Raw genomic sequence first — 27,456 nt, forward strand, 5'->3', positions numbered from 1 at the left:
GGCGTGGAAGGCCATCAACACAGCAAAGGGCGCACTCTGGGCGGCGAGAAACATTTTAGTCTTTAAACATGAACTTTTAACTACACGCGACGTTTTAAATCTGTGTTTTAGTGGAATGTATTTATATTATGTTTTAGACAAAAAACAGAACGCTCCTGCAATAAAATTATGGCATTATGAGGAGTGGAGAACAGCTACTTGACGTCACCATGTGTCCAACTTATGTACCGAGTCGGAATCTTTTAATGAACTGTGATATGATATTTTATGCATTTCTGTGACTGAGACGTGTAAACTTGTATATTTATGTTATTTTATGCTAAATTATGTGATTATTTGTATACATGAATAATCATAAAAATGTATGTTACTTGACTTTTTTGCTTAATAAAAATGGCCCTTAGTGGCTAGTAAATCAAAAAAATCTGTTCTTATCAGTTTAATATCTGATACGTCCCCTATCTGGGGACCATATATTAAATGGATTTTTAGAACAGGGAGCTGGAATCGGAGCTTGCTCTGTCCACTCCACGCATTGACCTGGTATTGCATTACTTCCAGGATCGGTGCACCCCTTTCCAATTCAGTTGAAAGAAAGAGACAGAGGACTGACCGACCAACAGAGAAGATTGCTGCACCTGGCAAGCTAGCAAAGAGAAAATTGACAGTTGGACGTGGCCTGATGCTGTGACTGACTCTACCTGAAAGGTACTTCATTAATTATTTTCTTTGATTGATTGATTGATTGATTGATTGATTGCAAATGACATTACTGCTGCAAAGTGTCTGATTTGCTGCCATTTTATTCAATTTTAAATGCATTGAATTCTTTTAAAATTTTTGGGCATAAATTTATTTCTGAACTTGCACTTGACCGGACACTTGAATGGGTGTGGTCAAACGGTGGGAGTGGTTTATGCAGATTCGCAAAATTCGGCAAAATCCGCTGGCGTCACAAGATAACATTTGCACATGTCACTTTGCCTTGCACAAAAGTTTTTCTTTTCTTTTTTTTCACTTTTGGTGGCAGGTAGGGAAAACCTGCACAAGCTAATTGATTTCTACTTCATTAAGGGAAAGGAAAAAAAAACAAAAAAAAAAACAAAATAGGGCTGCAGCAGCATGGTGCACACCTTGAGCGGTGCACAGTGAACACGGAAGGGCGCCAGAACAGGTGCCGAGCGCTTGCCATCGCTTCTCGGCCTTCTGGCTAAGATCAAGTGTAGTATCTGTTCTTATCAGTTTAATATCTGATACGTCCCCTATCTGGGGACCATATATTAAATGGATTTTTAGAACAGGGAGCTGGAATCGGAGCTTGCTCTGTCCACTCCACGCATTGACCTGGTATTGCATTACTTCCAGGATCGGTGCACCCCTTTCCAATTCAGTTGAAAGAAAGAGACAGAGGACTGACCGACCAACAGAGAAGATTGCTGCACCTGGCAAGCTAGCAAAGAGAAAATTGACAGTTGGACGTGGCCTGATGCTGTGACTGACTCTACCTGAAAGGTACTTCATTAATTATTTTCTTTGATTGATTGATTGATTGATTGATTGATTGCAAATGACATTACTGCTGCAAAGTGTCTGATTTGCTGCCATTTTATTCAATTTTAAATGCATTGAATTCTTTTAAAATTTTTGGGCATAAATTTATTTCTGAACTTGCACTTGACCGGACACTTGAATGGGTGTGGTCAAACGGTGGGAGTGGTTTATGCAGATTCGCAAAATTCGGCAAAATCCGCTGGCGTCACAAGATAACATTTGCACATGTCACTTTGCCTTGCACAAAAGTTTTTCTTTTCTTTTTTTTCACTTTTGGTGGCAGGTAGGGAAAACCTGCACAAGCTAATTGATTTCTACTTCATTAAGGGAAAGGAAAAAAAAACAAAAAAAAAAACAAAATAGGGCTGCAGCAGCATGGTGCACACCTTGAGCGGTGCACAGTGAACACGGAAGGGCGCCAGAACAGGTGCCGAGCGCTTGCCATCGCTTCTCGGCCTTCTGGCTAAGATCAAGTGTAGTATCTGTTCTTATCAGTTTAATATCTGATACGTCCCCTATCTGGGGACCATATATTAAATGGATTTTTAGAACAGGGAGCTGGAATCGGAGCTTGCTCTGTCCACTCCACGCATTGACCTGGTATTGCATTACTTCCAGGATCGGTGCACCCCTTTCCAATTCAGTTGAAAGAAAGAGACAGAGGACTGACCGACCAACAGAGAAGATTGCTGCACCTGGCAAGCTAGCAAAGAGAAAATTGACAGTTGGACGTGGCCTGATGCTGTGACTGACTCTACCTGAAAGGTACTTCATTAATTATTTTCTTTGATTGATTGATTGATTGATTGATTGATTGCAAATGACATTACTGCTGCAAAGTGTCTGATTTGCTGCCATTTTATTCAATTTTAAATGCATTGAATTCTTTTAAAATTTTTGGGCATAAATTTATTTCTGAACTTGCACTTGACCGGACACTTGAATGGGTGTGGTCAAACGGTGGGAGTGGTTTATGCAGATTCGCAAAATTCGGCAAAATCCGCTGGCGTCACAAGATAACATTTGCACATGTCACTTTGCCTTGCACAAAAGTTTTTCTTTTCTTTTTTTTCACTTTTGGTGGCAGGTAGGGAAAACCTGCACAAGCTAATTGATTTCTACTTCATTAAGGGAAAGGAAAAAAAAACAAAAAAAAAAACAAAATAGGGCTGCAGCAGCATGGTGCACACCTTGAGCGGTGCACAGTGAACACGGAAGGGCGCCAGAACAGGTGCCGAGCGCTTGCCATCGCTTCTCGGCCTTCTGGCTAAGATCAAGTGTAGTATCTGTTCTTATCAGTTTAATATCTGATACGTCCCCTATCTGGGGACCATATATTAAATGGATTTTTAGAACAGGGAGCTGGAATCGGAGCTTGCTCTGTCCACTCCACGCATTGACCTGGTATTGCATTACTTCCAGGATCGGTGCACCCCTTTCCAATTCAGTTGAAAGAAAGAGACAGAGGACTGACCGACCAACAGAGAAGATTGCTGCACCTGGCAAGCTAGCAAAGAGAAAATTGACAGTTGGACGTGGCCTGATGCTGTGACTGACTCTACCTGAAAGGTACTTCATTAATTATTTTCTTTGATTGATTGATTGATTGATTGATTGATTGCAAATGACATTACTGCTGCAAAGTGTCTGATTTGCTGCCATTTTATTCAATTTTAAATGCATTGAATTCTTTTAAAATTTTTGGGCATAAATTTATTTCTGAACTTGCACTTGACCGGACACTTGAATGGGTGTGGTCAAACGGTGGGAGTGGTTTATGCAGATTCGCAAAATTCGGCAAAATCCGCTGGCGTCACAAGATAACATTTGCACATGTCACTTTGCCTTGCACAAAAGTTTTTCTTTTCTTTTTTTTCACTTTTGGTGGCAGGTAGGGAAAACCTGCACAAGCTAATTGATTTCTACTTCATTAAGGGAAAGGAAAAAAAAACAAAAAAAAAAACAAAATAGGGCTGCAGCAGCATGGTGCACACCTTGAGCGGTGCACAGTGAACACGGAAGGGCGCCAGAACAGGTGCCGAGCGCTTGCCATCGCTTCTCGGCCTTCTGGCTAAGATCAAGTGTAGTATCTGTTCTTATCAGTTTAATATCTGATACGTCCCCTATCTGGGGACCATATATTAAATGGATTTTTAGAACAGGGAGCTGGAATCGGAGCTTGCTCTGTCCACTCCACGCATTGACCTGGTATTGCATTACTTCCAGGATCGGTGCACCCCTTTCCAATTCAGTTGAAAGAAAGAGACAGAGGACTGACCGACCAACAGAGAAGATTGCTGCACCTGGCAAGCTAGCAAAGAGAAAATTGACAGTTGGACGTGGCCTGATGCTGTGACTGACTCTACCTGAAAGGTACTTCATTAATTATTTTCTTTGATTGATTGATTGATTGATTGATTGATTGCAAATGACATTACTGCTGCAAAGTGTCTGATTTGCTGCCATTTTATTCAATTTTAAATGCATTGAATTCTTTTAAAATTTTTGGGCATAAATTTATTTCTGAACTTGCACTTGACCGGACACTTGAATGGGTGTGGTCAAACGGTGGGAGTGGTTTATGCAGATTCGCAAAATTCGGCAAAATCCGCTGGCGTCACAAGATAACATTTGCACATGTCACTTTGCCTTGCACAAAAGTTTTTCTTTTCTTTTTTTTCACTTTTGGTGGCAGGTAGGGAAAACCTGCACAAGCTAATTGATTTCTACTTCATTAAGGGAAAGGAAAAAAAAACAAAAAAAAAAACAAAATAGGGCTGCAGCAGCATGGTGCACACCTTGAGCGGTGCACAGTGAACACGGAAGGGCGCCAGAACAGGTGCCGAGCGCTTGCCATCGCTTCTCGGCCTTCTGGCTAAGATCAAGTGTAGTATCTGTTCTTATCAGTTTAATATCTGATACGTCCCCTATCTGGGGACCATATATTAAATGGATTTTTAGAACAGGGAGCTGGAATCGGAGCTTGCTCTGTCCACTCCACGCATTGACCTGGTATTGCATTACTTCCAGGATCGGTGCACCCCTTTCCAATTCAGTTGAAAGAAAGAGACAGAGGACTGACCGACCAACAGAGAAGATTGCTGCACCTGGCAAGCTAGCAAAGAGAAAATTGACAGTTGGACGTGGCCTGATGCTGTGACTGACTCTACCTGAAAGGTACTTCATTAATTATTTTCTTTGATTGATTGATTGATTGATTGATTGATTGCAAATGACATTACTGCTGCAAAGTGTCTGATTTGCTGCCATTTTATTCAATTTTAAATGCATTGAATTCTTTTAAAATTTTTGGGCATAAATTTATTTCTGAACTTGCACTTGACCGGACACTTGAATGGGTGTGGTCAAACGGTGGGAGTGGTTTATGCAGATTCGCAAAATTCGGCAAAATCCGCTGGCGTCACAAGATAACATTTGCACATGTCACTTTGCCTTGCACAAAAGTTTTTCTTTTCTTTTTTTTCACTTTTGGTGGCAGGTAGGGAAAACCTGCACAAGCTAATTGATTTCTACTTCATTAAGGGAAAGGAAAAAAAAACAAAAAAAAAAACAAAATAGGGCTGCAGCAGCATGGTGCACACCTTGAGCGGTGCACAGTGAACACGGAAGGGCGCCAGAACAGGTGCCGAGCGCTTGCCATCGCTTCTCGGCCTTCTGGCTAAGATCAAGTGTAGTATCTGTTCTTATCAGTTTAATATCTGATACGTCCCCTATCTGGGGACCATATATTAAATGGATTTTTAGAACAGGGAGCTGGAATCGGAGCTTGCTCTGTCCACTCCACGCATTGACCTGGTATTGCATTACTTCCAGGATCGGTGCACCCCTTTCCAATTCAGTTGAAAGAAAGAGACAGAGGACTGACCGACCAACAGAGAAGATTGCTGCACCTGGCAAGCTAGCAAAGAGAAAATTGACAGTTGGACGTGGCCTGATGCTGTGACTGACTCTACCTGAAAGGTACTTCATTAATTATTTTCTTTGATTGATTGATTGATTGATTGATTGATTGCAAATGACATTACTGCTGCAAAGTGTCTGATTTGCTGCCATTTTATTCAATTTTAAATGCATTGAATTCTTTTAAAATTTTTGGGCATAAATTTATTTCTGAACTTGCACTTGACCGGACACTTGAATGGGTGTGGTCAAACGGTGGGAGTGGTTTATGCAGATTCGCAAAATTCGGCAAAATCCGCTGGCGTCACAAGATAACATTTGCACATGTCACTTTGCCTTGCACAAAAGTTTTTCTTTTCTTTTTTTTCACTTTTGGTGGCAGGTAGGGAAAACCTGCACAAGCTAATTGATTTCTACTTCATTAAGGGAAAGGAAAAAAAAACAAAAAAAAAAACAAAATAGGGCTGCAGCAGCATGGTGCACACCTTGAGCGGTGCACAGTGAACACGGAAGGGCGCCAGAACAGGTGCCGAGCGCTTGCCATCGCTTCTCGGCCTTCTGGCTAAGATCAAGTGTAGTATCTGTTCTTATCAGTTTAATATCTGATACGTCCCCTATCTGGGGACCATATATTAAATGGATTTTTAGAACAGGGAGCTGGAATCGGAGCTTGCTCTGTCCACTCCACGCATTGACCTGGTATTGCATTACTTCCAGGATCGGTGCACCCCTTTCCAATTCAGTTGAAAGAAAGAGACAGAGGACTGACCGACCAACAGAGAAGATTGCTGCACCTGGCAAGCTAGCAAAGAGAAAATTGACAGTTGGACGTGGCCTGATGCTGTGACTGACTCTACCTGAAAGGTACTTCATTAATTATTTTCTTTGATTGATTGATTGATTGATTGATTGATTGCAAATGACATTACTGCTGCAAAGTGTCTGATTTGCTGCCATTTTATTCAATTTTAAATGCATTGAATTCTTTTAAAATTTTTGGGCATAAATTTATTTCTGAACTTGCACTTGACCGGACACTTGAATGGGTGTGGTCAAACGGTGGGAGTGGTTTATGCAGATTCGCAAAATTCGGCAAAATCCGCTGGCGTCACAAGATAACATTTGCACATGTCACTTTGCCTTGCACAAAAGTTTTTCTTTTCTTTTTTTTCACTTTTGGTGGCAGGTAGGGAAAACCTGCACAAGCTAATTGATTTCTACTTCATTAAGGGAAAGGAAAAAAAAACAAAAAAAAAAACAAAATAGGGCTGCAGCAGCATGGTGCACACCTTGAGCGGTGCACAGTGAACACGGAAGGGCGCCAGAACAGGTGCCGAGCGCTTGCCATCGCTTCTCGGCCTTCTGGCTAAGATCAAGTGTAGTATCTGTTCTTATCAGTTTAATATCTGATACGTCCCCTATCTGGGGACCATATATTAAATGGATTTTTAGAACAGGGAGCTGGAATCGGAGCTTGCTCTGTCCACTCCACGCATTGACCTGGTATTGCATTACTTCCAGGATCGGTGCACCCCTTTCCAATTCAGTTGAAAGAAAGAGACAGAGGACTGACCGACCAACAGAGAAGATTGCTGCACCTGGCAAGCTAGCAAAGAGAAAATTGACAGTTGGACGTGGCCTGATGCTGTGACTGACTCTACCTGAAAGGTACTTCATTAATTATTTTCTTTGATTGATTGATTGATTGATTGATTGATTGCAAATGACATTACTGCTGCAAAGTGTCTGATTTGCTGCCATTTTATTCAATTTTAAATGCATTGAATTCTTTTAAAATTTTTGGGCATAAATTTATTTCTGAACTTGCACTTGACCGGACACTTGAATGGGTGTGGTCAAACGGTGGGAGTGGTTTATGCAGATTCGCAAAATTCGGCAAAATCCGCTGGCGTCACAAGATAACATTTGCACATGTCACTTTGCCTTGCACAAAAGTTTTTCTTTTCTTTTTTTTCACTTTTGGTGGCAGGTAGGGAAAACCTGCACAAGCTAATTGATTTCTACTTCATTAAGGGAAAGGAAAAAAAAACAAAAAAAAAAACAAAATAGGGCTGCAGCAGCATGGTGCACACCTTGAGCGGTGCACAGTGAACACGGAAGGGCGCCAGAACAGGTGCCGAGCGCTTGCCATCGCTTCTCGGCCTTCTGGCTAAGATCAAGTGTAGTATCTGTTCTTATCAGTTTAATATCTGATACGTCCCCTATCTGGGGACCATATATTAAATGGATTTTTAGAACAGGGAGCTGGAATCGGAGCTTGCTCTGTCCACTCCACGCATTGACCTGGTATTGCATTACTTCCAGGATCGGTGCACCCCTTTCCAATTCAGTTGAAAGAAAGAGACAGAGGACTGACCGACCAACAGAGAAGATTGCTGCACCTGGCAAGCTAGCAAAGAGAAAATTGACAGTTGGACGTGGCCTGATGCTGTGACTGACTCTACCTGAAAGGTACTTCATTAATTATTTTCTTTGATTGATTGATTGATTGATTGATTGATTGCAAATGACATTACTGCTGCAAAGTGTCTGATTTGCTGCCATTTTATTCAATTTTAAATGCATTGAATTCTTTTAAAATTTTTGGGCATAAATTTATTTCTGAACTTGCACTTGACCGGACACTTGAATGGGTGTGGTCAAACGGTGGGAGTGGTTTATGCAGATTCGCAAAATTCGGCAAAATCCGCTGGCGTCACAAGATAACATTTGCACATGTCACTTTGCCTTGCACAAAAGTTTTTCTTTTCTTTTTTTTCACTTTTGGTGGCAGGTAGGGAAAACCTGCACAAGCTAATTGATTTCTACTTCATTAAGGGAAAGGAAAAAAAAACAAAAAAAAAAACAAAATAGGGCTGCAGCAGCATGGTGCACACCTTGAGCGGTGCACAGTGAACACGGAAGGGCGCCAGAACAGGTGCCGAGCGCTTGCCATCGCTTCTCGGCCTTCTGGCTAAGATCAAGTGTAGTATCTGTTCTTATCAGTTTAATATCTGATACGTCCCCTATCTGGGGACCATATATTAAATGGATTTTTAGAACAGGGAGCTGGAATCGGAGCTTGCTCTGTCCACTCCACGCATTGACCTGGTATTGCATTACTTCCAGGATCGGTGCACCCCTTTCCAATTCAGTTGAAAGAAAGAGACAGAGGACTGACCGACCAACAGAGAAGATTGCTGCACCTGGCAAGCTAGCAAAGAGAAAATTGACAGTTGGACGTGGCCTGATGCTGTGACTGACTCTACCTGAAAGGTACTTCATTAATTATTTTCTTTGATTGATTGATTGATTGATTGATTGATTGCAAATGACATTACTGCTGCAAAGTGTCTGATTTGCTGCCATTTTATTCAATTTTAAATGCATTGAATTCTTTTAAAATTTTTGGGCATAAATTTATTTCTGAACTTGCACTTGACCGGACACTTGAATGGGTGTGGTCAAACGGTGGGAGTGGTTTATGCAGATTCGCAAAATTCGGCAAAATCCGCTGGCGTCACAAGATAACATTTGCACATGTCACTTTGCCTTGCACAAAAGTTTTTCTTTTCTTTTTTTTCACTTTTGGTGGCAGGTAGGGAAAACCTGCACAAGCTAATTGATTTCTACTTCATTAAGGGAAAGGAAAAAAAAACAAAAAAAAAAACAAAATAGGGCTGCAGCAGCATGGTGCACACCTTGAGCGGTGCACAGTGAACACGGAAGGGCGCCAGAACAGGTGCCGAGCGCTTGCCATCGCTTCTCGGCCTTCTGGCTAAGATCAAGTGTAGTATCTGTTCTTATCAGTTTAATATCTGATACGTCCCCTATCTGGGGACCATATATTAAATGGATTTTTAGAACAGGGAGCTGGAATCGGAGCTTGCTCTGTCCACTCCACGCATTGACCTGGTATTGCATTACTTCCAGGATCGGTGCACCCCTTTCCAATTCAGTTGAAAGAAAGAGACAGAGGACTGACCGACCAACAGAGAAGATTGCTGCACCTGGCAAGCTAGCAAAGAGAAAATTGACAGTTGGACGTGGCCTGATGCTGTGACTGACTCTACCTGAAAGGTACTTCATTAATTATTTTCTTTGATTGATTGATTGATTGATTGATTGATTGCAAATGACATTACTGCTGCAAAGTGTCTGATTTGCTGCCATTTTATTCAATTTTAAATGCATTGAATTCTTTTAAAATTTTTGGGCATAAATTTATTTCTGAACTTGCACTTGACCGGACACTTGAATGGGTGTGGTCAAACGGTGGGAGTGGTTTATGCAGATTCGCAAAATTCGGCAAAATCCGCTGGCGTCACAAGATAACATTTGCACATGTCACTTTGCCTTGCACAAAAGTTTTTCTTTTCTTTTTTTTCACTTTTGGTGGCAGGTAGGGAAAACCTGCACAAGCTAATTGATTTCTACTTCATTAAGGGAAAGGAAAAAAAAACAAAAAAAAAAACAAAATAGGGCTGCAGCAGCATGGTGCACACCTTGAGCGGTGCACAGTGAACACGGAAGGGCGCCAGAACAGGTGCCGAGCGCTTGCCATCGCTTCTCGGCCTTCTGGCTAAGATCAAGTGTAGTATCTGTTCTTATCAGTTTAATATCTGATACGTCCCCTATCTGGGGACCATATATTAAATGGATTTTTAGAACAGGGAGCTGGAATCGGAGCTTGCTCTGTCCACTCCACGCATTGACCTGGTATTGCATTACTTCCAGGATCGGTGCACCCCTTTCCAATTCAGTTGAAAGAAAGAGACAGAGGACTGACCGACCAACAGAGAAGATTGCTGCACCTGGCAAGCTAGCAAAGAGAAAATTGACAGTTGGACGTGGCCTGATGCTGTGACTGACTCTACCTGAAAGGTACTTCATTAATTATTTTCTTTGATTGATTGATTGATTGATTGATTGATTGCAAATGACATTACTGCTGCAAAGTGTCTGATTTGCTGCCATTTTATTCAATTTTAAATGCATTGAATTCTTTTAAAATTTTTGGGCATAAATTTATTTCTGAACTTGCACTTGACCGGACACTTGAATGGGTGTGGTCAAACGGTGGGAGTGGTTTATGCAGATTCGCAAAATTCGGCAAAATCCGCTGGCGTCACAAGATAACATTTGCACATGTCACTTTGCCTTGCACAAAAGTTTTTCTTTTCTTTTTTTTCACTTTTGGTGGCAGGTAGGGAAAACCTGCACAAGCTAATTGATTTCTACTTCATTAAGGGAAAGGAAAAAAAAACAAAAAAAAAAACAAAATAGGGCTGCAGCAGCATGGTGCACACCTTGAGCGGTGCACAGTGAACACGGAAGGGCGCCAGAACAGGTGCCGAGCGCTTGCCATCGCTTCTCGGCCTTCTGGCTAAGATCAAGTGTAGTATCTGTTCTTATCAGTTTAATATCTGATACGTCCCCTATCTGGGGACCATATATTAAATGGATTTTTAGAACAGGGAGCTGGAATCGGAGCTTGCTCTGTCCACTCCACGCATTGACCTGGTATTGCATTACTTCCAGGATCGGTGCACCCCTTTCCAATTCAGTTGAAAGAAAGAGACAGAGGACTGACCGACCAACAGAGAAGATTGCTGCACCTGGCAAGCTAGCAAAGAGAAAATTGACAGTTGGACGTGGCCTGATGCTGTGACTGACTCTACCTGAAAGGTACTTCATTAATTATTTTCTTTGATTGATTGATTGATTGATTGATTGATTGCAAATGACATTACTGCTGCAAAGTGTCTGATTTGCTGCCATTTTATTCAATTTTAAATGCATTGAATTCTTTTAAAATTTTTGGGCATAAATTTATTTCTGAACTTGCACTTGACCGGACACTTGAATGGGTGTGGTCAAACGGTGGGAGTGGTTTATGCAGATTCGCAAAATTCGGCAAAATCCGCTGGCGTCACAAGATAACATTTGCACATGTCACTTTGCCTTGCACAAAAGTTTTTCTTTTCTTTTTTTTCACTTTTGGTGGCAGGTAGGGAAAACCTGCACAAGCTAATTGATTTCTACTTCATTAAGGGAAAGGAAAAAAAAACAAAAAAAAAAACAAAATAGGGCTGCAGCAGCATGGTGCACACCTTGAGCGGTGCACAGTGAACACGGAAGGGCGCCAGAACAGGTGCCGAGCGCTTGCCATCGCTTCTCGGCCTTCTGGCTAAGATCAAGTGTAGTATCTGTTCTTATCAGTTTAATATCTGATACGTCCCCTATCTGGGGACCATATATTAAATGGATTTTTAGAACAGGGAGCTGGAATCGGAGCTTGCTCTGTCCACTCCACGCATTGACCTGGTATTGCATTACTTCCAGGATCGGTGCACCCCTTTCCAATTCAGTTGAAAGAAAGAGACAGAGGACTGACCGACCAACAGAGAAGATTGCTGCACCTGGCAAGCTAGCAAAGAGAAAATTGACAGTTGGACGTGGCCTGATGCTGTGACTGACTCTACCTGAAAGGTACTTCATTAATTATTTTCTTTGATTGATTGATTGATTGATTGATTGATTGCAAATGACATTACTGCTGCAAAGTGTCTGATTTGCTGCCATTTTATTCAATTTTAAATGCATTGAATTCTTTTAAAATTTTTGGGCATAAATTTATTTCTGAACTTGCACTTGACCGGACACTTGAATGGGTGTGGTCAAACGGTGGGAGTGGTTTATGCAGATTCGCAAAATTCGGCAAAATCCGCTGGCGTCACAAGATAACATTTGCACATGTCACTTTGCCTTGCACAAAAGTTTTTCTTTTCTTTTTTTTCACTTTTGGTGGCAGGTAGGGAAAACCTGCACAAGCTAATTGATTTCTACTTCATTAAGGGAAAGGAAAAAAAAACAAAAAAAAAAACAAAATAGGGCTGCAGCAGCATGGTGCACACCTTGAGCGGTGCACAGTGAACACGGAAGGGCGCCAGAACAGGTGCCGAGCGCTTGCCATCGCTTCTCGGCCTTCTGGCTAAGATCAAGTGTAGTATCTGTTCTTATCAGTTTAATATCTGATACGTCCCCTATCTGGGGACCATATATTAAATGGATTTTTAGAACAGGGAGCTGGAATCGGAGCTTGCTCTGTCCACTCCACGCATTGACCTGGTATTGCATTACTTCCAGGATCGGTGCACCCCTTTCCAATTCAGTTGAAAGAAAGAGACAGAGGACTGACCGACCAACAGAGAAGATTGCTGCACCTGGCAAGCTAGCAAAGAGAAAATTGACAGTTGGACGTGGCCTGATGCTGTGACTGACTCTACCTGAAAGGTACTTCATTAATTATTTTCTTTGATTGATTGATTGATTGATTGATTGATTGCAAATGACATTACTGCTGCAAAGTGTCTGATTTGCTGCCATTTTATTCAATTTTAAATGCATTGAATTCTTTTAAAATTTTTGGGCATAAATTTATTTCTGAACTTGCACTTGACCGGACACTTGAATGGGTGTGGTCAAACGGTGGGAGTGGTTTATGCAGATTCGCAAAATTCGGCAAAATCCGCTGGCGTCACAAGATAACATTTGCACATGTCACTTTGCCTTGCACAAAAGTTTTTCTTTTCTTTTTTTTCACTTTTGGTGGCAGGTAGGGAAAACCTGCACAAGCTAATTGATTTCTACTTCATTAAGGGAAAGGAAAAAAAAACAAAAAAAAAAACAAAATAGGGCTGCAGCAGCATGGTGCACACCTTGAGCGGTGCACAGTGAACACGGAAGGGCGCCAGAACAGGTGCCGAGCGCTTGCCATCGCTTCTCGGCCTTCTGGCTAAGATCAAGTGTAGTATCTGTTCTTATCAGTTTAATATCTGATACGTCCCCTATCTGGGGACCATATATTAAATGGATTTTTAGAACAGGGAGCTGGAATCGGAGCTTGCTCTGTCCACTCCACGCATTGACCTGGTATTGCATTACTTCCAGGATCGGTGCACCCCTTTCCAATTCAGTTGAAAGAAAGAGACAGAGGACTGACCGACCAACAGAGAAGATTGCTGCACCTGGCAAGCTAGCAAAGAGAAAATTGACAGTTGGACGTGGCCTGATGCTGTGACTGACTCTACCTGAAAGGTACTTCATTAATTATTTTCTTTGATTGATTGATTGATTGATTGATTGATTGCAAATGACATTACTGCTGCAAAGTGTCTGATTTGCTGCCATTTTATTCAATTTTAAATGCATTGAATTCTTTTAAAATTTTTGGGCATAAATTTATTTCTGAACTTGCACTTGACCGGACACTTGAATGGGTGTGGTCAAACGGTGGGAGTGGTTTATGCAGATTCGCAAAATTCGGCAAAATCCGCTGGCGTCACAAGATAACATTTGCACATGTCACTTTGCCTTGCACAAAAGTTTTTCTTTTCTTTTTTTTCACTTTTGGTGGCAGGTAGGGAAAACCTGCACAAGCTAATTGATTTCTACTTCATTAAGGGAAAGGAAAAAAAAACAAAAAAAAAAACAAAATAGGGCTGCAGCAGCATGGTGCACACCTTGAGCGGTGCACAGTGAACACGGAAGGGCGCCAGAACAGGTGCCGAGCGCTTGCCATCGCTTCTCGGCCTTCTGGCTAAGATCAAGTGTAGTATCTGTTCTTATCAGTTTAATATCTGATACGTCCCCTATCTGGGGACCATATATTAAATGGATTTTTAGAACAGGGAGCTGGAATCGGAGCTTGCTCTGTCCACTCCACGCATTGACCTGGTATTGCATTACTTCCAGGATCGGTGCACCCCTTTCCAATTCAGTTGAAAGAAAGAGACAGAGGACTGACCGACCAACAGAGAAGATTGCTGCACCTGGCAAGCTAGCAAAGAGAAAATTGACAGTTGGACGTGGCCTGATGCTGTGACTGACTCTACCTGAAAGGTACTTCATTAATTATTTTCTTTGATTGATTGATTGATTGATTGATTGATTGCAAATGACATTACTGCTGCAAAGTGTCTGATTTGCTGCCATTTTATTCAATTTTAAATGCATTGAATTCTTTTAAAATTTTTGGGCATAAATTTATTTCTGAACTTGCACTTGACCGGACACTTGAATGGGTGTGGTCAAACGGTGGGAGTGGTTTATGCAGATTCGCAAAATTCGGCAAAATCCGCTGGCGTCACAAGATAACATTTGCACATGTCACTTTGCCTTGCACAAAAGTTTTTCTTTTCTTTTTTTTCACTTTTGGTGGCAGGTAGGGAAAACCTGCACAAGCTAATTGATTTCTACTTCATTAAGGGAAAGGAAAAAAAAACAAAAAAAAAAACAAAATAGGGCTGCAGCAGCATGGTGCACACCTTGAGCGGTGCACAGTGAACACGGAAGGGCGCCAGAACAGGTGCCGAGCGCTTGCCATCGCTTCTCGGCCTTCTGGCTAAGATCAAGTGTAGTATCTGTTCTTATCAGTTTAATATCTGATACGTCCCCTATCTGGGGACCATATATTAAATGGATTTTTAGAACAGGGAGCTGGAATCGGAGCTTGCTCTGTCCACTCCACGCATTGACCTGGTATTGCATTACTTCCAGGATCGGTGCACCCCTTTCCAATTCAGTTGAAAGAAAGAGACAGAGGACTGACCGACCAACAGAGAAGATTGCTGCACCTGGCAAGCTAGCAAAGAGAAAATTGACAGTTGGACGTGGCCTGATGCTGTGACTGACTCTACCTGAAAGGTACTTCATTAATTATTTTCTTTGATTGATTGATTGATTGATTGATTGATTGCAAATGACATTACTGCTGCAAAGTGTCTGATTTGCTGCCATTTTATTCAATTTTAAATGCATTGAATTCTTTTAAAATTTTTGGGCATAAATTTATTTCTGAACTTGCACTTGACCGGACACTTGAATGGGTGTGGTCAAACGGTGGGAGTGGTTTATGCAGATTCGCAAAATTCGGCAAAATCCGCTGGCGTCACAAGATAACATTTGCACATGTCACTTTGCCTTGCACAAAAGTTTTTCTTTTCTTTTTTTTCACTTTTGGTGGCAGGTAGGGAAAACCTGCACAAGCTAATTGATTTCTACTTCATTAAGGGAAAGGAAAAAAAAACAAAAAAAAAAACAAAATAGGGCTGCAGCAGCATGGTGCACACCTTGAGCGGTGCACAGTGAACACGGAAGGGCGCCAGAACAGGTGCCGAGCGCTTGCCATCGCTTCTCGGCCTTCTGGCTAAGATCAAGTGTAGTATCTGTTCTTATCAGTTTAATATCTGATACGTCCCCTATCTGGGGACCATATATTAAATGGATTTTTAGAACAGGGAGCTGGAATCGGAGCTTGCTCTGTCCACTCCACGCATTGACCTGGTATTGCATTACTTCCAGGATCGGTGCACCCCTTTCCAATTCAGTTGAAAGAAAGAGACAGAGGACTGACCGACCAACAGAGAAGATTGCTGCACCTGGCAAGCTAGCAAAGAGAAAATTGACAGTTGGACGTGGCCTGATGCTGTGACTGACTCTACCTGAAAGGTACTTCATTAATTATTTTCTTTGATTGATTGATTGATTGATTGATTGATTGCAAATGACATTACTGCTGCAAAGTGTCTGATTTGCTGCCATTTTATTCAATTTTAAATGCATTGAATTCTTTTAAAATTTTTGGGCATAAATTTATTTCTGAACTTGCACTTGACCGGACACTTGAATGGGTGTGGTCAAACGGTGGGAGTGGTTTATGCAGATTCGCAAAATTCGGCAAAATCCGCTGGCGTCACAAGATAACATTTGCACATGTCACTTTGCCTTGCACAAAAGTTTTTCTTTTCTTTTTTTTCACTTTTGGTGGCAGGTAGGGAAAACCTGCACAAGCTAATTGATTTCTACTTCATTAAGGGAAAGGAAAAAAAAACAAAAAAAAAAACAAAATAGGGCTGCAGCAGCATGGTGCACACCTTGAGCGGTGCACAGTGAACACGGAAGGGCGCCAGAACAGGTGCCGAGCGCTTGCCATCGCTTCTCGGCCTTCTGGCTAAGATCAAGTGTAGTATCTGTTCTTATCAGTTTAATATCTGATACGTCCCCTATCTGGGGACCATATATTAAATGGATTTTTAGAACAGGGAGCTGGAATCGGAGCTTGCTCTGTCCACTCCACGCATTGACCTGGTATTGCATTACTTCCAGGATCGGTGCACCCCTTTCCAATTCAGTTGAAAGAAAGAGACAGAGGACTGACCGACCAACAGAGAAGATTGCTGCACCTGGCAAGCTAGCAAAGAGAAAATTGACAGTTGGACGTGGCCTGATGCTGTGACTGACTCTACCTGAAAGGTACTTCATTAATTATTTTCTTTGATTGATTGATTGATTGATTGATTGATTGCAAATGACATTACTGCTGCAAAGTGTCTGATTTGCTGCCATTTTATTCAATTTTAAATGCATTGAATTCTTTTAAAATTTTTGGGCATAAATTTATTTCTGAACTTGCACTTGACCGGACACTTGAATGGGTGTGGTCAAACGGTGGGAGTGGTTTATGCAGATTCGCAAAATTCGGCAAAATCCGCTGGCGTCACAAGATAACATTTGCACATGTCACTTTGCCTTGCACAAAAGTTTTTCTTTTCTTTTTTTTCACTTTTGGTGGCAGGTAGGGAAAACCTGCACAAGCTAATTGATTTCTACTTCATTAAGGGAAAGGAAAAAAAAACAAAAAAAAAAACAAAATAGGGCTGCAGCAGCATGGTGCACACCTTGAGCGGTGCACAGTGAACACGGAAGGGCGCCAGAACAGGTGCCGAGCGCTTGCCATCGCTTCTCGGCCTTCTGGCTAAGATCAAGTGTAGTATCTGTTCTTATCAGTTTAATATCTGATACGTCCCCTATCTGGGGACCATATATTAAATGGATTTTTAGAACAGGGAGCTGGAATCGGAGCTTGCTCTGTCCACTCCACGCATTGACCTGGTATTGCATTACTTCCAGGATCGGTGCACCCCTTTCCAATTCAGTTGAAAGAAAGAGACAGAGGACTGACCGACCAACAGAGAAGATTGCTGCACCTGGCAAGCTAGCAAAGAGAAAATTGACAGTTGGACGTGGCCTGATGCTGTGACTGACTCTACCTGAAAGGTACTTCATTAATTATTTTCTTTGATTGATTGATTGATTGATTGATTGATTGCAAATGACATTACTGCTGCAAAGTGTCTGATTTGCTGCCATTTTATTCAATTTTAAATGCATTGAATTCTTTTAAAATTTTTGGGCATAAATTTATTTCTGAACTTGCACTTGACCGGACACTTGAATGGGTGTGGTCAAACGGTGGGAGTGGTTTATGCAGATTCGCAAAATTCGGCAAAATCCGCTGGCGTCACAAGATAACATTTGCACATGTCACTTTGCCTTGCACAAAAGTTTTTCTTTTCTTTTTTTTCACTTTTGGTGGCAGGTAGGGAAAACCTGCACAAGCTAATTGATTTCTACTTCATTAAGGGAAAGGAAAAAAAAACAAAAAAAAAAACAAAATAGGGCTGCAGCAGCATGGTGCACACCTTGAGCGGTGCACAGTGAACACGGAAGGGCGCCAGAACAGGTGCCGAGCGCTTGCCATCGCTTCTCGGCCTTCTGGCTAAGATCAAGTGTAGTATCTGTTCTTATCAGTTTAATATCTGATACGTCCCCTATCTGGGGACCATATATTAAATGGATTTTTAGAACAGGGAGCTGGAATCGGAGCTTGCTCTGTCCACTCCACGCATTGACCTGGTATTGCATTACTTCCAGGATCGGTGCACCCCTTTCCAATTCAGTTGAAAGAAAGAGACAGAGGACTGACCGACCAACAGAGAAGATTGCTGCACCTGGCAAGCTAGCAAAGAGAAAATTGACAGTTGGACGTGGCCTGATGCTGTGACTGACTCTACCTGAAAGGTACTTCATTAATTATTTTCTTTGATTGATTGATTGATTGATTGATTGATTGCAAATGACATTACTGCTGCAAAGTGTCTGATTTGCTGCCATTTTATTCAATTTTAAATGCATTGAATTCTTTTAAAATTTTTGGGCATAAATTTATTTCTGAACTTGCACTTGACCGGACACTTGAATGGGTGTGGTCAAACGGTGGGAGTGGTTTATGCAGATTCGCAAAATTCGGCAAAATCCGCTGGCGTCACAAGATAACATTTGCACATGTCACTTTGCCTTGCACAAAAGTTTTTCTTTTCTTTTTTTTCACTTTTGGTGGCAGGTAGGGAAAACCTGCACAAGCTAATTGATTTCTACTTCATTAAGGGAAAGGAAAAAAAAACAAAAAAAAAAACAAAATAGGGCTGCAGCAGCATGGTGCACACCTTGAGCGGTGCACAGTGAACACGGAAGGGCGCCAGAACAGGTGCCGAGCGCTTGCCATCGCTTCTCGGCCTTTTGGCTAAGATCAAGTGTAGCATACATTCTGCTCAGTGTTTGTGTGCTGCCAAGGATCTTAGCCGGAGGTGCCCCGGGTACCCTCTACTCGGCCCGGTAGGAAAAGTCAGGTTTATAGCCTGGCTGGAACTACCTGCTGCTATTGGGTTTGAGGCTTAGTCCCGGGGCAACGAGAAGCGATCACCTGGAGAATCTATTGAGACTCCTAGGGTCTGATTATTTACAGATCAAAGATCTACAATGGATCTAAGACGGAAGAAGTTCTGCCTGAGGTTCTTCCTTAAGAAGGATGCCGCTAGAGCTGATGACTGGTCGGAGATGTCGGTGGTGAGGATACTGGAGGATCGTTTGATGGTTCGGAGGGAGGATGTCCTGGCCATGCAATGGAACGCCACCAAGAGGTCTTGCGATGTCACCTTCACTTCGGAGCAACTGTGTTCGGAGGCCTTCCTCGGATGGTACGGAGGCGGGACCACTGGAGTCAGGGACCGAGTGAGCTGCTTGACTTCCTTGCACGGGGGCTGGAAATCGCTGGTCGTGTCTATGGATGACCCTTTTGTGAGTGCTGCGGACATTATGGGCTTTTTGAGACTTCATGTGCCTATGTGCAGGTTCAAGAAGGACTTATTGAACCAAGCTGGTTATTGGACTGGTAAAAGACGTTTTTCCGTATGGATTGAGGAGAAAGACATGGACTTATTTAACGGAGCAATCCAGTTTGATGGTAAGACTGGGTTTGCCTTTTGGGAGGACTTAAAGGGGAAATTCCCCAGGAAAACGGAAAAAAAAGAGACTTTGTTGCCAGATGAAGGAAATTCCATGGACAAAATAGAGACTGGGAGTGTTTTTTCAGAGTCTGTTATTTCTGATGCTTCCTTTACAGATTTAACTCCTGTCCGTGATGAGATGCAGGAACCCGGTAATAAAAAATGTAAAAAAATGATATGTATGGAACAAGAATTTAAATGTGAACTAGTAGTAGAAAAAGTGTTAGAGAAGGAGCCAATTATGTGTAATGCAGAAATGACAGTAGAAGGGAAAGATAGAATAAGGGTGGTGAAGGTGAGGGAAAAAAGAGAAGTTAGTTGTATGGAGCCTAGAGAGAAGGTACTTACAAAAAAATGGGTAGGAGAAGCAAGTAAGTTAAAGAAGTGTATGGGTAATTATGGGCACTGTAGGTATGTAATAGTTAAATCATTCCATGAAGGTCATTACAGGTTCTTTGAGAAATACATAGGTGATCCTTATGTTAGAAATATGTTAGAAAAACGTACTTTAAATGAGGATGAAATGGATGTGTTATTTATGATGGCCCTGGAGGGAGGATGCCCTGCGCCAATATCCCTAACGTATGAAAATGGTAAATATAGGGAAAATAGAGAACTGTATGATAAAATACAAGAAATAAAAGAAATGAGAGAGAAAGAAATGGAAAAAAAGGAACAAACAAAAGTGTAAAATACTGTTAAACATTGTGGGAAAAAACTGTGAGATATACAGATGTTTTTTGTTGTTGTTCTTATGTGTGTTGTATGTGTAGTAATATGGAAATTTGAGAAATAGTGTTTTTTCATTGTTATTTTGTTATGTTTAATAAAAAATGGCCCTTAGTGGCTAGTAAATCAAAAAAAATCTGTTCTTATCAGTTTAATATCTGATACGTCCCCTATCTGGGGACCATATATTAAATGGATTTTTAGAACAGGGAGCTGGAATCGGAGCTTGCTCTGTCCACTCCACGCATTGACCTGGTATTGCATTACTTCCAGGATCGGTGCACCCCTTTCCAATTCAGTTGAAAGAAAGAGACAGAGGACTGACCGACCAACAGAGAAGATTGCTGCACCTGGCAAGCTAGCAAAGAGAAAATTGACAGTTGGACGTGGCCTGATGCTGTGACTGACTCTACCTGAAAGGTACTTCATTAATTATTTTCTTTGATTGATTGATTGATTGATTGATTGATTGCAAATGACATTACTGCTGCAAAGTGTCTGATTTGCTGCCATTTTATTCAATTTTAAATGCATTGAATTCTTTTAAAATTTTTGGGCATAAATTTATTTCTGAACTTGCACTTGACCGGACACTTGAATGGGTGTGGTCAAACGGTGGGAGTGGTTTATGCAGATTCGCAAAATTCGGCAAAATCCGCTGGCGTCACAAGATAACATTTGCACATGTCACTTTGCCTTGCACAAAAGTTTTTCTTTTCTTTTTTTTCACTTTTGGTGGCAGGTAGGGAAAACCTGCACAAGCTAATTGATTTCTACTTCATTAAGGGAAAGGAAAAAAAAACAAAAAAAAAAACAAAATAGGGCTGCAGCAGCATGGTGCACACCTTGAGCGGTGCACAGTGAACACGGAAGGGCGCCAGAACAGGTGCCGAGCGCTTGCCATCGCTTCTCGGCCTTCTGGCTAAGATCAAGTGTAGTATCTGTTCTTATCAGTTTAATATCTGATACGTCCCCTATCTGGGGACCATATATTAAATGGATTTTTAGAACAGGGAGCTGGAATCGGAGCTTGCTCTGTCCACTCCACGCATTGACCTGGTATTGCATTACTTCCAGGATCGGTGCACCCCTTTCCAATTCAGTTGAAAGAAAGAGACAGAGGACTGACCGACCAACAGAGAAGATTGCTGCACCTGGCAAGCTAGCAAAGAGAAAATTGACAGTTGGACGTGGCCTGATGCTGTGACTGACTCTACCTGAAAGGTACTTCATTAATTATTTTCTTTGATTGATTGATTGATTGATTGATTGATTGCAAATGACATTACTGCTGCAAAGTGTCTGATTTGCTGCCATTTTATTCAATTTTAAATGCATTGAATTCTTTTAAAATTTTTGGGCATAAATTTATTTCTGAACTTGCACTTGACCGGACACTTGAATGGGTGTGGTCAAACGGTGGGAGTGGTTTATGCAGATTCGCAAAATTCGGCAAAATCCGCTGGCGTCACAAGATAACATTTGCACATGTCACTTTGCCTTGCACAAAAGTTTTTCTTTTCTTTTTTTTCACTTTTGGTGGCAGGTAGGGAAAACCTGCACAAGCTAATTGATTTCTACTTCATTAAGGGAAAGGAAAAAAAAACAAAAAAAAAAACAAAATAGGGCTGCAGCAGCATGGTGCACACCTTGAGCGGTGCACAGTGAACACGGAAGGGCGCCAGAACAGGTGCCGAGCGCTTGCCATCGCTTCTCGGCCTTCTGGCTAAGATCAAGTGTAGTATCTGTTCTTATCAGTTTAATATCTGATACGTCCCCTATCTGGGGACCATATATTAAATGGATTTTTAGAACAGGGAGCTGGAATCGGAGCTTGCTCTGTCCACTCCACGCATTGACCTGGTATTGCATTACTTCCAGGATCGGTGCACCCCTTTCCAATTCAGTTGAAAGAAAGAGACAGAGGACTGACCGACCAACAGAGAAGATTGCTGCACCTGGCAAGCTAGCAAAGAGAAAATTGACAGTTGGACGTGGCCTGATGCTGTGACTGACTCTACCTGAAAGGTACTTCATTAATTATTTTCTTTGATTGATTGATTGATTGATTGATTGATTGCAAATGACATTACTGCTGCAAAGTGTCTGATTTGCTGCCATTTTATTCAATTTTAAATGCATTGAATTCTTTTAAAATTTTTGGGCATAAATTTATTTCTGAACTTGCACTTGACCGGACACTTGAATGGGTGTGGTCAAACGGTGGGAGTGGTTTATGCAGATTCGCAAAATTCGGCAAAATCCGCTGGCGTCACAAGATAACATTTGCACATGTCACTTTGCCTTGCACAAAAGTTTTTCTTTTCTTTTTTTTCACTTTTGGTGGCAGGTAGGGAAAACCTGCACAAGCTAATTGATTTCTACTTCATTAAGGGAAAGGAAAAAAAAACAAAAAAAAAAACAAAATAGGGCTGCAGCAGCATGGTGCACACCTTGAGCGGTGCACAGTGAACACGGAAGGGCGCCAGAACAGGTGCCGAGCGCTTGCCATCGCTTCTCGGCCTTCTGGCTAAGATCAAGTGTAGTATCTGTTCTTATCAGTTTAATATCTGATACGTCCCCTATCTGGGGACCATATATTAAATGGATTTTTAGAACAGGGAGCTGGAATCGGAGCTTGCTCTGTCCACTCCACGCATTGACCTGGTATTGCATTACTTCCAGGATCGGTGCACCCCTTTCCAATTCAGTTGAAAGAAAGAGACAGAGGACTGACCGACCAACAGAGAAGATTGCTGCACCTGGCAAGCTAGCAAAGAGAAAATTGACAGTTGGACGTGGCCTGATGCTGTGACTGACTCTACCTGAAAGGTACTTCATTAATTATTTTCTTTGATTGATTGATTGATTGATTGATTGATTGCAAATGACATTACTGCTGCAAAGTGTCTGATTTGCTGCCATTTTATTCAATTTTAAATGCATTGAATTCTTTTAAAATTTTTGGGCATAAATTTATTTCTGAACTTGCACTTGACCGGACACTTGAATGGGTGTGGTCAAACGGTGGGAGTGGTTTATGCAGATTCGCAAAATTCGGCAAAATCCGCTGGCGTCACAAGATAACATTTGCACATGTCACTTTGCCTTGCACAAAAGTTTTTCTTTTCTTTTTTTTCACTTTTGGTGGCAGGTAGGGAAAACCTGCACAAGCTAATTGATTTCTACTTCATTAAGGGAAAGGAAAAAAAAACAAAAAAAAAAACAAAATAGGGCTGCAGCAGCATGGTGCACACCTTGAGCGGTGCACAGTGAACACGGAAGGGCGCCAGAACAGGTGCCGAGCGCTTGCCATCGCTTCTCGGCCTTCTGGCTAAGATCAAGTGTAGTATCTGTTCTTATCAGTTTAATATCTGATACGTCCCCTATCTGGGGACCATATATTAAATGGATTTTTAGAACAGGGAGCTGGAATCGGAGCTTGCTCTGTCCACTCCACGCATTGACCTGGTATTGCATTACTTCCAGGATCGGTGCACCCCTTTCCAATTCAGTTGAAAGAAAGAGACAGAGGACTGACCGACCAACAGAGAAGATTGCTGCACCTGGCAAGCTAGCAAAGAGAAAATTGACAGTTGGACGTGGCCTGATGCTGTGACTGACTCTACCTGAAAGGTACTTCATTAATTATTTTCTTTGATTGATTGATTGATTGATTGATTGATTGCAAATGACATTACTGCTGCAAAGTGTCTGATTTGCTGCCATTTTATTCAATTTTAAATGCATTGAATTCTTTTAAAATTTTTGGGCATAAATTTATTTCTGAACTTGCACTTGACCGGACACTTGAATGGGTGTGGTCAAACGGTGGGAGTGGTTTATGCAGATTCGCAAAATTCGGCAAAATCCGCTGGCGTCACAAGATAACATTTGCACATGTCACTTTGCCTTGCACAAAAGTTTTTCTTTTCTTTTTTTTCACTTTTGGTGGCAGGTAGGGAAAACCTGCACAAGCTAATTGATTTCTACTTCATTAAGGGAAAGGAAAAAAAAACAAAAAAAAAAACAAAATAGGGCTGCAGCAGCATGGTGCACACCTTGAGCGGTGCACAGTGAACACGGAAGGGCGCCAGAACAGGTGCCGAGCGCTTGCCATCGCTTCTCGGCCTTCTGGCTAAGATCAAGTGTAGTATCTGTTCTTATCAGTTTAATATCTGATACGTCCCCTATCTGGGGACCATATATTAAATGGATTTTTAGAACAGGGAGCTGGAATCGGAGCTTGCTCTGTCCACTCCACGCATTGACCTGGTATTGCATTACTTCCAGGATCGGTGCACCCCTTTCCAATTCAGTTGAAAGAAAGAGACAGAGGACTGACCGACCAACAGAGAAGATTGCTGCACCTGGCAAGCTAGCAAAGAGAAAATTGACAGTTGGACGTGGCCTGATGCTGTGACTGACTCTACCTGAAAGGTACTTCATTAATTATTTTCTTTGATTGATTGATTGATTGATTGATTGATTGCAAATGACATTACTGCTGCAAAGTGTCTGATTTGCTGCCATTTTATTCAATTTTAAATGCATTGAATTCTTTTAAAATTTTTGGGCATAAATTTATTTCTGAACTTGCACTTGACCGGACACTTGAATGGGTGTGGTCAAACGGTGGGAGTGGTTTATGCAGATTCGCAAAATTCGGCAAAATCCGCTGGCGTCACAAGATAACATTTGCACATGTCACTTTGCCTTGCACAAAAGTTTTTCTTTTCTTTTTTTTCACTTTTGGTGGCAGGTAGGGAAAACCTGCACAAGCTAATTGATTTCTACTTCATTAAGGGAAAGGAAAAAAAAACAAAAAAAAAAACAAAATAGGGCTGCAGCAGCATGGTGCACACCTTGAGCGGTGCACAGTGAACACGGAAGGGCGCCAGAACAGGTGCCGAGCGCTTGCCATCGCTTCTCGGCCTTCTGGCTAAGATCAAGTGTAGTATCTGTTCTTATCAGTTTAATATCTGATACGTCCCCTATCTGGGGACCATATATTAAATGGATTTTTAGAACAGGGAGCTGGAATCGGAGCTTGCTCTGTCCACTCCACGCATTGACCTGGTATTGCATTACTTCCAGGATCGGTGCACCCCTTTCCAATTCAGTTGAAAGAAAGAGACAGAGGACTGACCGACCAACAGAGAAGATTGCTGCACCTGGCAAGCTAGCAAAGAGAAAATTGACAGTTGGACGTGGCCTGATGCTGTGACTGACTCTACCTGAAAGGTACTTCATTAATTATTTTCTTTGATTGATTGATTGATTGATTGATTGATTGCAAATGACATTACTGCTGCAAAGTGTCTGATTTGCTGCCATTTTATTCAATTTTAAATGCATTGAATTCTTTTAAAATTTTTGGGCATAAATTTATTTCTGAACTTGCACTTGACCGGACACTTGAATGGGTGTGGTCAAACGGTGGGAGTGGTTTATGCAGATTCGCAAAATTCGGCAAAATCCGCTGGCGTCACAAGATAACATTTGCACATGTCACTTTGCCTTGCACAAAAGTTTTTCTTTTCTTTTTTTTCACTTTTGGTGGCAGGTAGGGAAAACCTGCACAAGCTAATTGATTTCTACTTCATTAAGGGAAAGGAAAAAAAAACAAAAAAAAAAACAAAATAGGGCTGCAGCAGCATGGTGCACACCTTGAGCGGTGCACAGTGAACACGGAAGGGCGCCAGAACAGGTGCCGAGCGCTTGCCATCGCTTCTCGGCCTTCTGGCTAAGATCAAGTGTAGTATCTGTTCTTATCAGTTTAATATCTGATACGTCCCCTATCTGGGGACCATATATTAAATGGATTTTTAGAACAGGGAGCTGGAATCGGAGCTTGCTCTGTCCACTCCACGCATTGACCTGGTATTGCATTACTTCCAGGATCGGTGCACCCCTTTCCAATTCAGTTGAAAGAAAGAGACAGAGGACTGACCGACCAACAGAGAAGATTGCTGCACCTGGCAAGCTAGCAAAGAGAAAATTGACAGTTGGACGTGGCCTGATGCTGTGACTGACTCTACCTGAAAGGTACTTCATTAATTATTTTCTTTGATTGATTGATTGATTGATTGATTGATTGCAAATGACATTACTGCTGCAAAGTGTCTGATTTGCTGCCATTTTATTCAATTTTAAATGCATTGAATTCTTTTAAAATTTTTGGGCATAAATTTATTTCTGAACTTGCACTTGACCGGACACTTGAATGGGTGTGGTCAAACGGTGGGAGTGGTTTATGCAGATTCGCAAAATTCGGCAAAATCCGCTGGCGTCACAAGATAACATTTGCACATGTCACTTTGCCTTGCACAAAAGTTTTTCTTTTCTTTTTTTTCACTTTTGGTGGCAGGTAGGGAAAACCTGCACAAGCTAATTGATTTCTACTTCATTAAGGGAAAGGAAAAAAAAACAAAAAAAAAAACAAAATAGGGCTGCAGCAGCATGGTGCACACCTTGAGCGGTGCACAGTGAACACGGAAGGGCGCCAGAACAGGTGCCGAGCGCTTGCCATCGCTTCTCGGCCTTCTGGCTAAGATCAAGTGTAGTATCTGTTCTTATCAGTTTAATATCTGATACGTCCCCTATCTGGGGACCATATATTAAATGGATTTTTAGAACAGGGAGCTGGAATCGGAGCTTGCTCTGTCCACTCCACGCATTGACCTGGTATTGCATTACTTCCAGGATCGGTGCACCCCTTTCCAATTCAGTTGAAAGAAAGAGACAGAGGACTGACCGACCAACAGAGAAGATTGCTGCACCTGGCAAGCTAGCAAAGAGAAAATTGACAGTTGGACGTGGCCTGATGCTGTGACTGACTCTACCTGAAAGGTACTTCATTAATTATTTTCTTTGATTGATTGATTGATTGATTGATTGATTGCAAATGACATTACTGCTGCAAAGTGTCTGATTTGCTGCCATTTTATTCAATTTTAAATGCATTGAATTCTTTTAAAATTTTTGGGCATAAATTTATTTCTGAACTTGCACTTGACCGGACACTTGAATGGGTGTGGTCAAACGGTGGGAGTGGTTTATGCAG

General features: G+C 41.7%; 30 non-coding genes and 2 pseudogenes across 30 annotated transcripts; all 32 read left to right on the forward strand.

Annotated features, from left to right (window-relative positions):
• Positions 1–371: 371 nt before the first annotated feature.
• Positions 372–577, forward strand: LOC142186759 (U2 spliceosomal RNA; annotated as a pseudogene).
• Positions 578–1,190: 613 nt separating this feature from the next.
• Positions 1,191–1,381, forward strand: LOC142186717 (U2 spliceosomal RNA). The gene has a single exon (XR_012712268.1). It is a non-coding gene; the product is annotated as a U2 spliceosomal RNA (small nuclear RNA).
• Positions 1,382–1,994: 613 nt separating this feature from the next.
• LOC142186730 (U2 spliceosomal RNA) lies at positions 1,995–2,185 on the forward strand. The gene has a single exon (XR_012712279.1). It is a non-coding gene; the product is annotated as a U2 spliceosomal RNA (small nuclear RNA).
• Positions 2,186–2,798: 613 nt separating this feature from the next.
• LOC142186742 (U2 spliceosomal RNA) lies at positions 2,799–2,989 on the forward strand. The gene has a single exon (XR_012712290.1). It is a non-coding gene; the product is annotated as a U2 spliceosomal RNA (small nuclear RNA).
• Positions 2,990–3,602: 613 nt separating this feature from the next.
• Positions 3,603–3,793, forward strand: LOC142186753 (U2 spliceosomal RNA). The gene has a single exon (XR_012712301.1). It is a non-coding gene; the product is annotated as a U2 spliceosomal RNA (small nuclear RNA).
• A 613-nt stretch (positions 3,794–4,406) lies between these two features.
• LOC142186761 (U2 spliceosomal RNA) lies at positions 4,407–4,597 on the forward strand. Its single transcript, XR_012712307.1, has one exon. It is a non-coding gene; the product is annotated as a U2 spliceosomal RNA (small nuclear RNA).
• Positions 4,598–5,210: 613 nt separating this feature from the next.
• Positions 5,211–5,401, forward strand: LOC142186718 (U2 spliceosomal RNA). The gene has a single exon (XR_012712269.1). It is a non-coding gene; the product is annotated as a U2 spliceosomal RNA (small nuclear RNA).
• Positions 5,402–6,014: 613 nt separating this feature from the next.
• LOC142186719 (U2 spliceosomal RNA) lies at positions 6,015–6,205 on the forward strand. Its single transcript, XR_012712270.1, has one exon. It is a non-coding gene; the product is annotated as a U2 spliceosomal RNA (small nuclear RNA).
• Positions 6,206–6,818: 613 nt separating this feature from the next.
• Positions 6,819–7,009, forward strand: LOC142186720 (U2 spliceosomal RNA). Its single transcript, XR_012712271.1, has one exon. It is a non-coding gene; the product is annotated as a U2 spliceosomal RNA (small nuclear RNA).
• Positions 7,010–7,622: 613 nt separating this feature from the next.
• LOC142186721 (U2 spliceosomal RNA) lies at positions 7,623–7,813 on the forward strand. The gene has a single exon (XR_012712272.1). It is a non-coding gene; the product is annotated as a U2 spliceosomal RNA (small nuclear RNA).
• A 613-nt stretch (positions 7,814–8,426) lies between these two features.
• On the forward strand, positions 8,427–8,617 carry LOC142186724 (U2 spliceosomal RNA). The gene has a single exon (XR_012712273.1). It is a non-coding gene; the product is annotated as a U2 spliceosomal RNA (small nuclear RNA).
• A 613-nt stretch (positions 8,618–9,230) lies between these two features.
• On the forward strand, positions 9,231–9,421 carry LOC142186725 (U2 spliceosomal RNA). Its single transcript, XR_012712274.1, has one exon. It is a non-coding gene; the product is annotated as a U2 spliceosomal RNA (small nuclear RNA).
• A 613-nt stretch (positions 9,422–10,034) lies between these two features.
• On the forward strand, positions 10,035–10,225 carry LOC142186726 (U2 spliceosomal RNA). The gene has a single exon (XR_012712275.1). It is a non-coding gene; the product is annotated as a U2 spliceosomal RNA (small nuclear RNA).
• A 613-nt stretch (positions 10,226–10,838) lies between these two features.
• On the forward strand, positions 10,839–11,029 carry LOC142186727 (U2 spliceosomal RNA). The gene has a single exon (XR_012712276.1). It is a non-coding gene; the product is annotated as a U2 spliceosomal RNA (small nuclear RNA).
• A 613-nt stretch (positions 11,030–11,642) lies between these two features.
• On the forward strand, positions 11,643–11,833 carry LOC142186728 (U2 spliceosomal RNA). Its single transcript, XR_012712277.1, has one exon. It is a non-coding gene; the product is annotated as a U2 spliceosomal RNA (small nuclear RNA).
• A 613-nt stretch (positions 11,834–12,446) lies between these two features.
• Positions 12,447–12,637, forward strand: LOC142186729 (U2 spliceosomal RNA). The gene has a single exon (XR_012712278.1). It is a non-coding gene; the product is annotated as a U2 spliceosomal RNA (small nuclear RNA).
• A 613-nt stretch (positions 12,638–13,250) lies between these two features.
• LOC142186731 (U2 spliceosomal RNA) lies at positions 13,251–13,441 on the forward strand. Its single transcript, XR_012712280.1, has one exon. It is a non-coding gene; the product is annotated as a U2 spliceosomal RNA (small nuclear RNA).
• A 613-nt stretch (positions 13,442–14,054) lies between these two features.
• Positions 14,055–14,245, forward strand: LOC142186732 (U2 spliceosomal RNA). Its single transcript, XR_012712281.1, has one exon. It is a non-coding gene; the product is annotated as a U2 spliceosomal RNA (small nuclear RNA).
• Positions 14,246–14,858: 613 nt separating this feature from the next.
• LOC142186733 (U2 spliceosomal RNA) lies at positions 14,859–15,049 on the forward strand. The gene has a single exon (XR_012712282.1). It is a non-coding gene; the product is annotated as a U2 spliceosomal RNA (small nuclear RNA).
• A 613-nt stretch (positions 15,050–15,662) lies between these two features.
• On the forward strand, positions 15,663–15,853 carry LOC142186734 (U2 spliceosomal RNA). Its single transcript, XR_012712283.1, has one exon. It is a non-coding gene; the product is annotated as a U2 spliceosomal RNA (small nuclear RNA).
• Positions 15,854–16,466: 613 nt separating this feature from the next.
• LOC142186735 (U2 spliceosomal RNA) lies at positions 16,467–16,657 on the forward strand. The gene has a single exon (XR_012712284.1). It is a non-coding gene; the product is annotated as a U2 spliceosomal RNA (small nuclear RNA).
• Positions 16,658–17,270: 613 nt separating this feature from the next.
• On the forward strand, positions 17,271–17,461 carry LOC142186736 (U2 spliceosomal RNA). Its single transcript, XR_012712285.1, has one exon. It is a non-coding gene; the product is annotated as a U2 spliceosomal RNA (small nuclear RNA).
• A 613-nt stretch (positions 17,462–18,074) lies between these two features.
• Positions 18,075–18,265, forward strand: LOC142186737 (U2 spliceosomal RNA). The gene has a single exon (XR_012712286.1). It is a non-coding gene; the product is annotated as a U2 spliceosomal RNA (small nuclear RNA).
• Positions 18,266–20,466: 2,201 nt separating this feature from the next.
• On the forward strand, positions 20,467–20,679 carry LOC142186760 (U2 spliceosomal RNA; annotated as a pseudogene).
• A 613-nt stretch (positions 20,680–21,292) lies between these two features.
• Positions 21,293–21,483, forward strand: LOC142186738 (U2 spliceosomal RNA). Its single transcript, XR_012712287.1, has one exon. It is a non-coding gene; the product is annotated as a U2 spliceosomal RNA (small nuclear RNA).
• Positions 21,484–22,096: 613 nt separating this feature from the next.
• LOC142186740 (U2 spliceosomal RNA) lies at positions 22,097–22,287 on the forward strand. Its single transcript, XR_012712288.1, has one exon. It is a non-coding gene; the product is annotated as a U2 spliceosomal RNA (small nuclear RNA).
• A 613-nt stretch (positions 22,288–22,900) lies between these two features.
• Positions 22,901–23,091, forward strand: LOC142186741 (U2 spliceosomal RNA). Its single transcript, XR_012712289.1, has one exon. It is a non-coding gene; the product is annotated as a U2 spliceosomal RNA (small nuclear RNA).
• A 613-nt stretch (positions 23,092–23,704) lies between these two features.
• Positions 23,705–23,895, forward strand: LOC142186743 (U2 spliceosomal RNA). Its single transcript, XR_012712291.1, has one exon. It is a non-coding gene; the product is annotated as a U2 spliceosomal RNA (small nuclear RNA).
• A 613-nt stretch (positions 23,896–24,508) lies between these two features.
• Positions 24,509–24,699, forward strand: LOC142186744 (U2 spliceosomal RNA). Its single transcript, XR_012712292.1, has one exon. It is a non-coding gene; the product is annotated as a U2 spliceosomal RNA (small nuclear RNA).
• Positions 24,700–25,312: 613 nt separating this feature from the next.
• On the forward strand, positions 25,313–25,503 carry LOC142186745 (U2 spliceosomal RNA). Its single transcript, XR_012712293.1, has one exon. It is a non-coding gene; the product is annotated as a U2 spliceosomal RNA (small nuclear RNA).
• A 613-nt stretch (positions 25,504–26,116) lies between these two features.
• On the forward strand, positions 26,117–26,307 carry LOC142186746 (U2 spliceosomal RNA). The gene has a single exon (XR_012712294.1). It is a non-coding gene; the product is annotated as a U2 spliceosomal RNA (small nuclear RNA).
• Positions 26,308–26,920: 613 nt separating this feature from the next.
• On the forward strand, positions 26,921–27,111 carry LOC142186747 (U2 spliceosomal RNA). Its single transcript, XR_012712295.1, has one exon. It is a non-coding gene; the product is annotated as a U2 spliceosomal RNA (small nuclear RNA).
• The last annotated feature ends 345 nt before the right edge of the window (positions 27,112–27,456 follow it).

Source organism: Leptodactylus fuscus, unplaced genomic scaffold (assembly GCF_031893055.1).
Source record: "Leptodactylus fuscus isolate aLepFus1 unplaced genomic scaffold, aLepFus1.hap2 HAP2_SCAFFOLD_1145, whole genome shotgun sequence".
NCBI lineage: Eukaryota > Metazoa > Chordata > Amphibia > Anura > Leptodactylidae > Leptodactylus > Leptodactylus fuscus.